Genomic DNA, 14,188 nt, shown 5'->3' on the forward strand with positions numbered 1-14,188 from the left:
TTGACCAGGGTACCACCTTATTCTCCACACTACTATTGACCAGGGTCTAGGGTACCACCTTATTCTCCACACTACTATTGACCAGGGTACCACCTTATTCTCAACACTACTATTGACCAGGGTACCACCTTATTCTCCACACTACTATTGACCAGGGTACCACCTTATTCTCCACACTACTATTGACCAGGGTCTAGGGTACCACCTTATTCTCCACACTACTATTGACCAGGGTACCACCTTATTCTCCACACTACTATTGACCAGGGTCTAGGGTACCATCTTATTCTCCACACTACTATTGACCAGGGTACCACCTTATTCCCCACACTACTATTGACCAGGGTACCACCTTATTCACCACACTACTATTGGCCAGGGTACCACCTTATTCTCCACACTACTATTGACCAGGGTACCACCTTATTCCCCACACTACTATTGACCAGGGTACCACCTTATTCTCCACACTACTATTGACCAGGGTACCACCTTATTCTCCACACTACTATTGACCAGGGTACCACCTTATTCACCACACTACTATTGACCAGGGTACCACCTTATTCTCCACACTACTATTGACCAGGGTACCACCTTATTCTCCACACTACTATTGACCAGGGTCTAGGGTACCACCTTATTCTCCACACTACTATTGACCAGGGCCTAGGGTACCACCTTATTCTCCACACTACTATTGACCAGGGTACCACCTTATTCTCCACACTACTATTGACCAGGGTCTAGGGTACCACCTTATTCTCCACACTACTATTGACCAGAGTAACACCTTATTCTCCACACTACTATTGACCAGGGTACCACCTTATTCTCCACACTACTATTGACCAGGGTCTAGGGTACCACCTTATTCTCCACACTACTATTGACCAGGGTAAAACCTTATTCTCCACACTACTATTGACCAGGGTACCACCCTATTCTCCACACTACTATTGACCAGGGTCTAGGGTACCACCTTATTCTCCACACTACTATTGACCAGGGTACCACCTTATTCTCCACACTACTATTGACCAGGGTCTAGGGTACCACCTTATTCTCCACACTACTATTGACCAGGGTCTAGGGTACCACCTTATTCCCCACACTACTATTGACCAGGGTACCACCTTATTCACCACACTACTATTGACCAGGGTATCACCTTATTCTCCACACTACTATTGACCAGGGTACCACCTTATTCTCCACACTACTATTGACCAGGGTACCACCTTATTCTCCACACTACTATTGACCAGGGTACCACCTTATTCTCCACACTACTATTGACCAGGGTACCACCTTATTCCCCACACTACTATGGACCAGGGTCTAGGGTACCACCTTATTCTCCACACTACTATTGACCAGGGTACCGCCTTATTCTCCACACTACTATTGACCAGGGTACCACCTTATTCTCCACACTACTATTGACCAGGGTACCACCTTATTCTCCACACTACTATTGACCAGGGTACCACCTTATTCCCCACACTACTATTGACCAGGGTACCACCTTATTCTCCACACTACTATTGACCAGGGTACCACCTTACTCCCCACACTACTATTGACCAGGGTACCACCTTATTCTCCACACTACTATTGACCAGGGTCTAGGGTACCACCTTATTCTCCACACTACTATTGACCAGGGTACCGCCTTATTCTCCACACTACTATTGACCAGGGTACCACCTTATTCTCCACACTACTATTGACCAGGGTACCACCTTATTCTCCACACTACTATTGACCAGGGTACCACCTTATTCTCCACACTACTATTGACCAGAGTCTAGGGTACCACCTTATTCTCCACACTACTATTGACCAGGGTACCGCCTTATTCTCCACACTACTATTGACCAGGGTACCACCTTGTTCTCCACACTACTATTGACCAGGGTACCACCTTATTCTCCACACTACTATTGACCAGGGTACCACCTTATTCTCCACACTACTATTGACCAGGGTACCACCTTATTCTCCACACTACTATTGACCAGGGTACCACCTTATTCCCCACACTACTATTGACCAGGGTACCACCTTATTCTCCACACTACTATTGACCAGGGTACCACCTTATTCTCCACACTACTATTGACCAGGGTACCACCTTATTCCCCACACTACTATTGACCAGGGTACCACCTTATTCTCCACACTACTATTGACCAGGGTACCACCTTATTCTCCACACTACTATTGACCAGGGTACCACCTTATTCTCCACACTACTATTGACCAGGGTACCACCTTATTCTCCACACTACTATTGACCAGGGTACCACCTTATTCTCCACACTACTATTGACCAGGGTACCTCCTTATTCTCCACACTACTATTGACCAGGGTACCACCTTATTCTCCACACTACTACTAACCAGGGTACCACCTTATTCTCCACACTACTATTGACCAGGGTACCACCTTATTCTCCACACTACTATTGACCAGGGTACCACCTTATTCTCCACACTACTATTGACCAGGGTACCACCGTATTCTCCACACTACTATTGACCAGGGTACCACCTTATTCTCCACACTACTATTGACCAGGGTACCACCTTATTCTCCACACTACTATTGACCAGGGTACCATCTTTTTCTCCACACTACTATTGACCAGGGTACCACCTTATTCTCCACACTACTACTGACCAGGGTACCACCTTATTCTCCACACTACTATTGACCAGGGTACCACCTTATTCTCCACACTACTATTGACCAGGGTACCACCTTTTTCTCCACACTACTATTGACCAGGGTACCACCTTATTCTCCACACTACTATTGACCAGGGTACCACCTCACACTAACTCAACGTTACGATACGGAGGGAAGAGCGAACTCAACGTTACGATACGGAGGAGAGACCGAACTCAACGTTACGATACGGAGGGAAGAGCGAACTCAACGTTACGATACGGAGGGCAGACCGAACTCAACGTTACGATACGGAGGGCAGACCCAACTCAACGTTACGATACGGAGGGCAGACCGAACTCAACGTTACGATACGGTGGGCAGACCGAACTCAACGTTACGATACGGAGGGCAGACCGAACTCAACGTTACGATACGGAGGGCAGCCCGAACTCAACGTTACGATACGGAGGGCAGACCCAACTCAACGTTACGATACGGAGGGCAGACCCAACTCAACGTTACGATACGGAGGGCAGACCGAACTCAACGTTACGATACGGAGGGCAGACCCAACTCAACGTTACGATACGGAGGGAAGACCCAACTCAACGTTACGATACGGAGGACAGACCGAACTCAACGTTACGATATGGAGGGCGGACCCAACTCAACGTTACGATACGGAGGGAAGACCGAACTCAACGTTACGATACGGAGGGCAGACCGAACTCAACGTTACGATACGGAGGGCAGACCGAACTCAACGTTACGATACGGAGGGCAGCCCGAACTCAACGTTACGATACGGAGGGCAGACCCAACTCAACGTTACGATACGGAGGGCAGACCCAACTCAACGTTACGATACGGAGGACAGACCGAACTCAACGTTACAATACGGAGGGAAGACCCAACTCAACGTTACGATACGGAGGACAGACCGAACTCAACGTTACGATACGGAGGGAAGACCCAACTCAACGTTACGATACGGAGGGCAGACAGAACTCAACGTTACGATACGGAGGGCAGACCCAACTCAACGTTACGATACGGAGGGCAGACCGAACTCAACGTTACGATACGGAGGGAAGACCGAACTCAATGTTACGGAGGGCAGACCGAACTCAACGTTACGATACGGAGGGCAGACCGAACTCAACGATACGGAGGAGAGACCGAACTCAACGTTACGATACGGAGGACAGACCGAACTCAACGTTACGATACGGAGGGAAGACCCAACTCAACGTTACGATACGGAGGACAGACCGAACTCAACGTTACGATATGGAGGGCGGACCCAACTCAACGTTACGATACGGAGGGAAGACCGAACTCAACGTTACGATACGGAGGGCAGACCGAACTCAACGTTACGATACGGAGGGCAGACCGAACTCAACGTTACGATACGGAGGGCAGCCCGAACTCAACGTTACGATACGGAGGGCAGACCCAACTCAACGTTACGATACGGAGGGCAGACCCAACTCAACGTTACGATACGGAGGACAGACCGAACTCAACGTTACGATACGGAGGGAAGACCCAACTCAACGTTACGATACGGAGGACAGACCGAACTCAACGTTACGATACGGAGGGAAGACCCAACTCAACGTTACGATACGGAGGGCAGACAGAACTCAACGTTACGATACGGAGGGCAGACCCAACTCAACGTTACGATACGGAGGGCAGACCGAACTCAACGTTACGATATGGAGGGAAGACCGAACTCAACGTTACGGAGGGCAGACCGAACTCAACGTTACGATACGGAGGGCAGACCGAACTCAACGATACGGAGGAGAGACCGAACTCAACTTTACGATACGGAGGGCAGACCGAACTCAACGTTACGATACGGAGGGCAGACCCAACTCAACGTTACGATACGGAGGGCAGACCGAACTCAACGTTACGATACGGAGGACAGACCGAACTCAACGTTACGATACGGAGGACAGACCGAACTCAACGTTACGATACGGAGGGAAGACCGAACTCAACGTTACGGAGGGCAGACCGAACTCAACGTTACGATACGGAGGGCAGACCGAACTCAACGTTACGATACGGAGGAGAGACCGAACTCAACGTTACGATACGGAGGGCAGACCCAACTCAACGTTACGATACGGAGGGCAGACCCAACTCAGCGTTACGATACGGAGGGCAGACCCAACTCAACGTTACGATACGGAGGGCAGACCGAACTCAACGTTACGATACGGAGGGCAGACCGAACTCAACGTTACGATATGGAGGGCGGACCCAACTCAACGTTACGATACGGAGGGAAGACCGAACTCAACGTTACGATACGGTGGGCAGACCGAACTCAACGTTACGATACGGAGGGCAGACCGAACTCAACGTTACGATACGGAGGGCAGCCCGAACTCAACGTTACGATACGGAGGGCAGACCCAACTCAACGTTACGATACGGAGGGCAGACCCAACTCAACGTTACGATACGGAGGGCAGACCGAACTCAACGTTACGATACGGAGGGCAGACCCAACTCAACGTTACGATACGGAGGACAGACCGAACTCAACGTTACGATACGGAGGGAAGACCCAACTCAACGTTACGATACGGAGGACAGACCGAACTCAACGTTACGATACGGAGGGAAGACCCAACTCAACGTTACGATACGGAGGACAGACCGAACTCAACGTTACGATATGGAGGGCGGACCCAACTCAACGTTACGATACGGAGGGAAGACCGAACTCAACGTTACGATACGGAGGGCAGACCGAACTCAACGTTACGATACGGAGGGCAGACCGAACTCAACGTTACGATACGGAGGGCAGCCCGAACTCAACGTTACGATACGGAGGGCAGACCCAACTCAACGTTACGATACGGAGGGCAGACCCAACTCAACGTTACGATACGGAGGACAGACCGAACTCAACGTTACGATACGGAGGGAAGACCCAACTCAACGTTACGATACGGAGGACAGACCGAACTCAACGTTACGATACGGAGGGAAGACCCAACTCAACGTTACGATACGGAGGGCAGACAGAACTCAACGTTACGATACGGAGGGCAGACCCAACTCAACGTTACGATACGGAGGGCAGACCGAACTCAACGTTACGATACGGAGGGAAGACCGAACTCAACGTTACGGAGGGCAGACCGAACTCAACGTTACGATACGGAGGGCAGACCGAACTCAACGATACGGAGGAGAGACCGAACTCAACTTTACGATACGGAGGGCAGACCGAACTCAACGTTACGATACGGAGGGCAGACCCAACTCAACGTTACGATACGGAGGGCAGACCGAACTCAACGTTACGATACGGAGGACAGACCGAACTCAACGTTACGATACGGAGGGAAGACCGAACTCAACGTTACGGAGGGCAGACCGAACTCAACGTTACGATACGGAGGGCAGACCGAACTCAACGTTACGATACGGAGGAGAGACCGAACTCAACGTTACGATACGGAGGGCAGACCCAACTCAACGTTACGATACGGAGGGCAGACCCAACTCAACGTTACGATACGGAGGGCAGACCCAACTCAACGTTACGATACGGAGGGAAGACCGAACTCAACGTTACGATACGGAGGGCAGACCGAACTCAACGTTACGATATGGAGGGCGGACCCAACTCAACGTTACGATACGGAGGGAAGACCGAACTCAACGTTACGATACGGAGGGCAGACCCAACTCAACGTTACGATACGGAGGGCAGACCCAACTCAACGTTACGATACGGAGGGCAGACCCAACTCAACGTTACGATACGGAGGGCAGACCCAACTCAACGTTACGATACGGAGGGCAGACCCAACTCAACGTTACGATACGGAGGGCAGACCCAACTCAACGTTACGATACGGAGGGCAGACCCAACTCAACGTTACGATACGGAGGGCAGACCCAACTCAACGTTACGATACGGAGGGCAGACCCAACTCAACGTTACGATACGGAGGGCAGACCCAACTCAACGTTACGATACGGAGGGCAGACCCAACTCAACGTTACGATACGGAGGGCAGACCCAACTCAACGTTACGATACGGAGGGCAGACCCAACTCAACGTTACGATACGGAGGGCAGACCCAACTCAACGTTACGATACGGAGGGCAGACCCAACTCAACGTTACGATACGGAGGGCAGACCCAACTCAACGTTACGATACGGAGGGAAGACCCAACTCAACGTTACGATACGGAGGGAAGACCCAACTCAACGTTACGATACGGAGGACAGACCGAACTCAACGTTACGATACGGAGGGAAGACCCAACTCAACGTTACGATACGGAGGGCAGACCCAACTCAACGTTACGATACGGAGGGCAGACCCAACTCAACGTTACGATACGGAGGGAAGACCCAACTCAACGTTACGATACGGAGGGAAGACCCAACTCAACGTTACGATACGGAGGGAAGACCGAACTCAACGTTACGATACGGAGGGCAGACCCAACTCAACGTTACGGATGGAAGACCGAACTCAACTCAACGATACGGAGGGCAGACCCAACTCAACGTTACGATACGGAGGGCAGACCCAACTCAACGATACGGAGGGCAGACCCAACTGAACGTTACGATACGGAGGGCAGACCCAACTCAACGTTACGATACGGAGGGCAGACCCAACTCAACGTTACGATACGGAGGGCAGACCCAACTCAACGTTACGATACGGAGGGAAGACCGAACTCAACGTTACGATACGGAGGGCAGACCCAACTCAACGTTACGATACGGAGGGCAGACCGAACTCAACGTTACGATACGGAGGGCAGACCCAACTCAACGTTACGATACGGAGGGCAGACCCAACTCAACGATACGATACGGAGGGCAGACCCAACTCAACGTTACGATACGGAGGGCAGACCCAACTCAACGTTACGATACGGAGGGCAGACCCAACTCAACGTTACGATACGGAGGACAGACCCAACTCAACGTTACGATACGGAGGGCAGACCCAACTCAACGTTACGATACGGAGGGCAGACCCAACTCAACGTTACGATACGGAGGGCAGACCCAACTCAACGTTACGATACGGAGGGCAGACCCAACTCAACGTTACGATACGGAGGGCAGACCCAACTCAACGTTACGATACGGAGGGCAGACCCAACTCAACGTTACGATACGGAGGGCAGACCCAACTCAACGTTACGATACGGAGGGCAGACCCAACTCAACGTTACGATACGGAGGGCAGACCCAACTCAACGTTACGATACGGAGGGCAGACCCAACTCAACGTTACGATACGGAGGGCAGACCCAACTCAACGTTACGATACGGAGGGCAGACCCAACTCAACGTTACGATACGGAGGGCAGACCCAACTCAACGTTACGATACGGAGGGCAGACCCAACTCAACCTTACGATACGGAGGGCAGACCCAACTCAACGTTACGATACGGAGGGCAGACCCAACTCAACGTTACGATACGGAGGGCAGACCCAACTCAACGTTACGATACGGAGGGCAGACCCAACTCAACGTTACGATACGGAGGGCAGACCCAACTCAACGTTACGATACGGAGGGCAGACCCAACTCAACGTTACGATACGGAGGGCAGACCCAACTCAACGTTACGATACGGAGGGCAGACCCAACTCAACGTTACGATACGGAGGGCAGACCCAACTCAACGTTACGATACGGAGGGCAGACCCAACTCAACGTTACGATACGGAGGGCAGACCTAACTCAACGTTACGATACGGAGGGCAGACCCAACTCAACGTTACGATACGGAGGGCAGACCCAACTCAACGCTACGATACGGAGGGCGGACCCAACTCAGCGTTACGATACGGAGGGCAGACCCAACTCAACGTTACGATACGGAGGGCAGACCCAACTCAACGTTACGATACGGAGGGCAGACCCAACTCAACGTTACGATACGGAGGGCAGACCCAACTCAACGTTACGATACGGAGGGCAGACCCAACTCAACGTTACGATACGGAGGGCAGACCCAACTCAACGTTACGATACGGAGGGCAGACCCAACTCAACGTTACGATACGGAGGGCAGACCCAACTCAACGTTACGATACGGAGGGCAGACCCAACTCAACGTTACGATACGGAGGGCAGACCCAACTCAACGTTACGATACGGAGGGCAGACCCAACTCAACGTTACGATACGGAGGGCAGACCCAACTCAACGTTACGATACGGAGGGCAGACCCAACTCAACGTTACGATACGGAGGGCAGACCCAACTCAACGTTACGATACGGAGGGCAGACCCAACTCAACGTTACGATACGGAGGGCAGACCCAACTGAACCAAGAAATACAAGAAACAACATCTAAAGGAACAGGTGTCGACTCCCAAAATGACACACTATTACCTACATAGTGTCCTATGGGGCCCTGGTCGAAAGTAATGCACTACATAGGGAATAGGGGGCTATTTGGGATGCACAGAGTCTTTAATTACGCTCCGGTGAAAATCCAGTTGGAAACGATTATAATTTCTCCTTTAGTCACAAACAGAACAGATGGAACTTCACACAGCAGGGTCTTGGCATCTGATTAAGGAGCCCCAACGCATGTATGGGGGGAGGAGAAAAGAGCAGAGGGAGGAGAAAAGAGCAGAGGGAGGAGAGGAGAGGAGAGGAGAGGAGAGGAGAGGAGAGGAGAGGAGAGGGGAGAGGGGAGAGGGGAGAGGGGAGAGGGGAGAATGGAGGGAGGGAGGCAAGTTAGACCTATAGGGTTCTGGTCAAAAGTAGTACACTATGCAGGGTGCAATTTGGGCCACTTCCCCTGCCTCTACTCTCCTGGTATATCAGCCTATACCTGCTCTGCCACTTCCCCTGCCTCTACTCTCCTGGTATATCAGCCTATACCTGCTCTGCCACTTCCCCTGCCTCTACTCTCCTGGTATATCAGCCTATACCTGCTCTGCCACTTCCCCTGCCTCTACTCTCCTGGTATATCAGCCTATACCTGCTCTACCACTTCCCCTGCCTCTACTCTCCTGGTATATCAGCCTATACCTGCTCTGCCACTTCCCCTGCCTCTACTCTCCTGGTATATCAGCCTATACCTGCTCTACCACTTCCCCTGCCTCTACTCTCCTGGTATATCAGCCTATACCTGCTCTACCACTTCCCCTGCCTTTACTCTCCTGGTATACCAGCCTATACCTGCTCTGCCACTTCCCCTGCCTCTACTCTCCTGGTATATCAGCCTATACCTGCTCTGCCACTTCCCCTGCCTCTACTCTCCTGGTATATCAGCCTATACCTGCTCTGCCACTTCCCCTGCCTCTACTCTCCTGGTATATCAGCCTATACCTGCTCTACCACTTCCCCTGCCTCTACTCTCCTGGTATATCAGCCTATACCTGCTCTACCACTTCCCCTGCCTTTACTCTCCTGGTATACCAGCCTATACCTGCTCTACCACTTCCCCTGCCTCTACTCTCCTGGTATATCAGCCTATACCTGCCCTACCACTTCCCCTCCCTCTACTCTCCTGGTATATCAGCCTATACCTGCTCTACCACTTCCCCTGCCTCTACTCTCCTGGTATATCAGCCTATACCTGCTCTACCACTTCCCCTGCCTCTACTCTCCTGGTATATCAGCCTATACCTGCTCTACCACTTCCCCTGCCTCTACTCTCCTGGTATATCAGCCTATACCTGCTCTACCACTTCCCCTGCCTCTACTCTCCTGGTATATCAGCCTATACCTGCTCTACCACTTCCCCTGCCTCTACTCTCCTGGTATATCAGCCTATACCTGCTCTACCACTTCCCCTGCCTCTACTCTCCTGGTATATCAGCCTATACCTGTCCTACCACTTCCCCTGCCTCTACTCTCCTGGTATATCAGCCTATACCTGCTCTACCACTTCCCCTGCCTCTACTCTCCTGGTATATCAGCCTATACCTGCTCTACCACTTCCCCTGCCTCTACTCTCCTGGTATATCAGCCTATACCTGCTCTACCACTTCCCCTGCCTCTACTCTCCTGGTATATCAGCCTATACCTGCTCTACCACTTCCCCTGCCTCTACTCTCCTGGTATATCAGCCTATACCTGTCCTACCACTTCCCCTGCCTCTACTCTCCTGGTATATCAGCCTATACCTGCTCTACCACTTCCCCTGCCTCTACTCTCCTGGTATATCAGCCTATACCTGCTCTACCACTTCCCTTGCCTCTACTCTCCTGGTATATCAGCCTATACCTGCTCTGTCACTTCCCCTGCCTCTACTCTCCTGGTATATCAGCCTATACCTGCTCTACCACTTCCCCTGCCTCTACTCTCCTGGTATATCAGCCTATACCTGCTCTACCACTTCCCCTACCTCTACTCTCCTGTTATATCAGCCTATACCTGCTCTACCACTTCCCCTGCCTCTACTCTCCTGGTATATCAGCCTATACCTGCTTTGCCACAAAGAGGGTCCAGTTCTGTTCTGTCCTTCCTGTCCCTGAGACACAGATTATTCTGGGCAGCGTGTTGTGAGAGAACACCAATTACCCTGCGGAGGTTGTTCATGTTTACATGTTGAAGAACGACATCCCTGATGAACACTTCACACAACATCACACGTCACTCATCATCACAGATCATCGCATGACATCACACAACATCACACATCATCACACAACATCACACAACATCACACATCATCACACATCATCACACAACATCACACAACATCACACATCATCACACATCGTCCCTCACGGTTGGACACAGGACACTATAATTACTGCCAAGCAGCACATTCTCTGTTTTCCATAAAAGCTAAATTCTTTATATGTCCGACTCAAGTTTTCCTGTGTGTTTGGCTGTCTGGTGTAAATGACCCCTGGATGACCCCTGTGAACTCTGTAAATAGTGGTTCGACCCTTGACCTCTCCGCTGTGCAGTATAGTCTCACTAGAACGTCCAATAAAAACCATCTCAGTGGCCTTGTGGTTGAGAGCGTCCGCTCTGAGATCGGAAGGTTGGGAGTTCAATCCCTGGCTGAGTCACATCAAAGACTGTAAAGATGGGACCTGAGGCGTCTCTGCTTGGCACTCAGCATTAAGGCGATGGATTAGGGGTAGTTTATTTATTTAGTATTTTATTTAACCTTTATTTAACTTGGCAAGTCAGTTAAAGAACAAATGCTTATTTACAATGACGGCCTGCCAAAGTGGCAAAAGGGCCTCCTGCGGGGACGGGGGGCTGGGATTTAAAAATAAATAAAAGTAAATAAAAATAGCAGCACAACATCGCTTAGAATCATGGGAAATGGTGACATCACCGAGGACCTTTAAGGTGGCAGTGACACATCCATAACCTGAGCAGAAACCAGATTGCAAACCAGAGAGAAAACTATAGACATCAAGAAAGCCAGTCAGTTGATTATTGACAAGTTTTTCCAACACCTTTGATAAACAAGGCACGATAGAAACAGGCCTATAACAGTTAGGATTTGCTTGATCTCCCCCTTTAAATAAAGGACAAACCGTGGCTGCCTTCCAAGCAATGGGAACCTCCCCAGAGAGGAGAGACAGGTTAACAAGGTCAGAGAGAGGCTTGGTGATGATAGGGGCAGCAACCTTAAAGAAGACAGGGTCTAAAACCATCTGACCCAGATGTTTTTTGGGGGGTCTAAAGTTTAATGAGCTCCTTTAGCCCCTCGGACTCAGTGACCGGCTTGCAGGGAGCATCGGGGCCTAGTCTCATTAGGAGGGGAGGAAGATGAGGGAAAGGTTGGACGGGCAAGGAGGCATGTCTGAGTCAAATAGGAATCCTGACTTAATGAAGTGGTGATTTAAAGAACTCAGCCATGTGCTTCTTGTCTGTAACAACCACATCATCAACGTTAAGGGACACGGGCAGCTGTGAGGAGGAGGGTTTATTCTCCAGGTCTTTAACCGTTTCCCAGAACTTCTTGTGGTTAGACCCACGGAGAGAAAACTGCTCCTTAAAGTATTTATCTTTGGCCTTCCGGATAGCCTTATTTCTCATTTGCCTGAAGGAGAGACAGTCAGCCTGAGTATGGGTGCGCCGAGCTTTTTGCCAAATGCAGTTCTTGAGGTGGAGTAACTCTGCAAGATCACGGTCGAACCAGGGGCTGAACCTGTTTTCAATTCTCATTTTCTTTATGGGGGAGTTTGTTAACAATACCACTGAAAAGATATTTAACCCTATGGGCCGTCCTGGCTCCTGCCCTATGGGCCGTCCTGGCTCCTGCCCTATGGGCCGTCCTGGCTGGGCTACTGCCCTATGGGCCGTCCTGCTCCTGCCCTATGGGCCGTCCTGGCTCCTGCCCTATGGGCCGTCCTGGCTCCTGCCCTATGGGCCGCCCTGGCTCCTGCCCTATGGGCCGCCCTGGCTCCTGCCCTATGGGCCGTCCTGGCTGGGCTACTGCCCTATGGGCCGTTCTGGCTCCTGCACTACGGGCCGTCCTGGCTCCTGCCCTACGGGCCGTCCTGGCTCCTGCCCTATGGGCCGCCCTGGCTCCTGTCCCGCGGGCTGTTCTGGCTCCTGCCCTGCGGGCCGTTCTGGCTAGGCTAAAGACGATGTACATCTATCGGCATAATTGCAGCACTTAATTCTGATTGAACTATTTATAAAAATGAATAACTAATCATTTCAAAGATCACATAACGTCACCATCCAGCATCAAAGACCAGACAGTAGCCACGTGTGTGTGTGTGTGTGTGTGTGTGTGTGTGTGTGTGTGTGTGTGTGTGTGTGTGTGTGTGTGTGTGTGTGGCAGTAGTGATATATTATTAAGTGTTTATCATTCTAAAGTTCACGTTAGTAACTACCTCGACGGGCGCATAGAGGCATGAACATAGTAACAGACTGTCTGTTCAAAAGAGAGACAGGAAACACACAAACACACACTCATACACACACACACTCATACATGACCCTGACATGACCCTGCCATGACCCTGACATGACCCTGCCATGCCCCTGACATGACCCTGCCATGACCCTGCCATGACCCTCAGGCCACAGTGACATTACATCTATAGAGGAAAAACTACTGACTAACTCCTTCAGTTCATACTACAGACTAACTCCTTCAGTTCATACTACAGACTAACTCCTTCAGTTCATACTACAGACTAACTCCTTCAGTTCATACTACAGACTAACTCCTTCAGTTCATACTACAGACTAACTCCTTCAGTTCATACTACAGACTAACTCCTTCAGCTCATACTACAGACTAACTCCTTCAGCTCATACTACAGACTAACTCATTCAGTTCATACTACAGACTAACTCCTTCAGCTCATACTACAGACTAACTCCTTCAGCTCATACTACAGACTAACTCCTTCAGCTCATACTACTGACTAACTCATTCAGTTCATACTACAGACTAACTCCTTCAGTTCATACTACAGACTAACTGCTTCAGCTCATACTACTGACTAACTCCTTCAGCTCATTCTACAGACTAACTCCTT

This window comes from Salvelinus alpinus, chromosome 3 (genome assembly GCF_045679555.1).
Source record: "Salvelinus alpinus chromosome 3, SLU_Salpinus.1, whole genome shotgun sequence".
NCBI classification, from domain to species: Eukaryota; Metazoa; Chordata; class Actinopteri; order Salmoniformes; family Salmonidae; genus Salvelinus; species Salvelinus alpinus.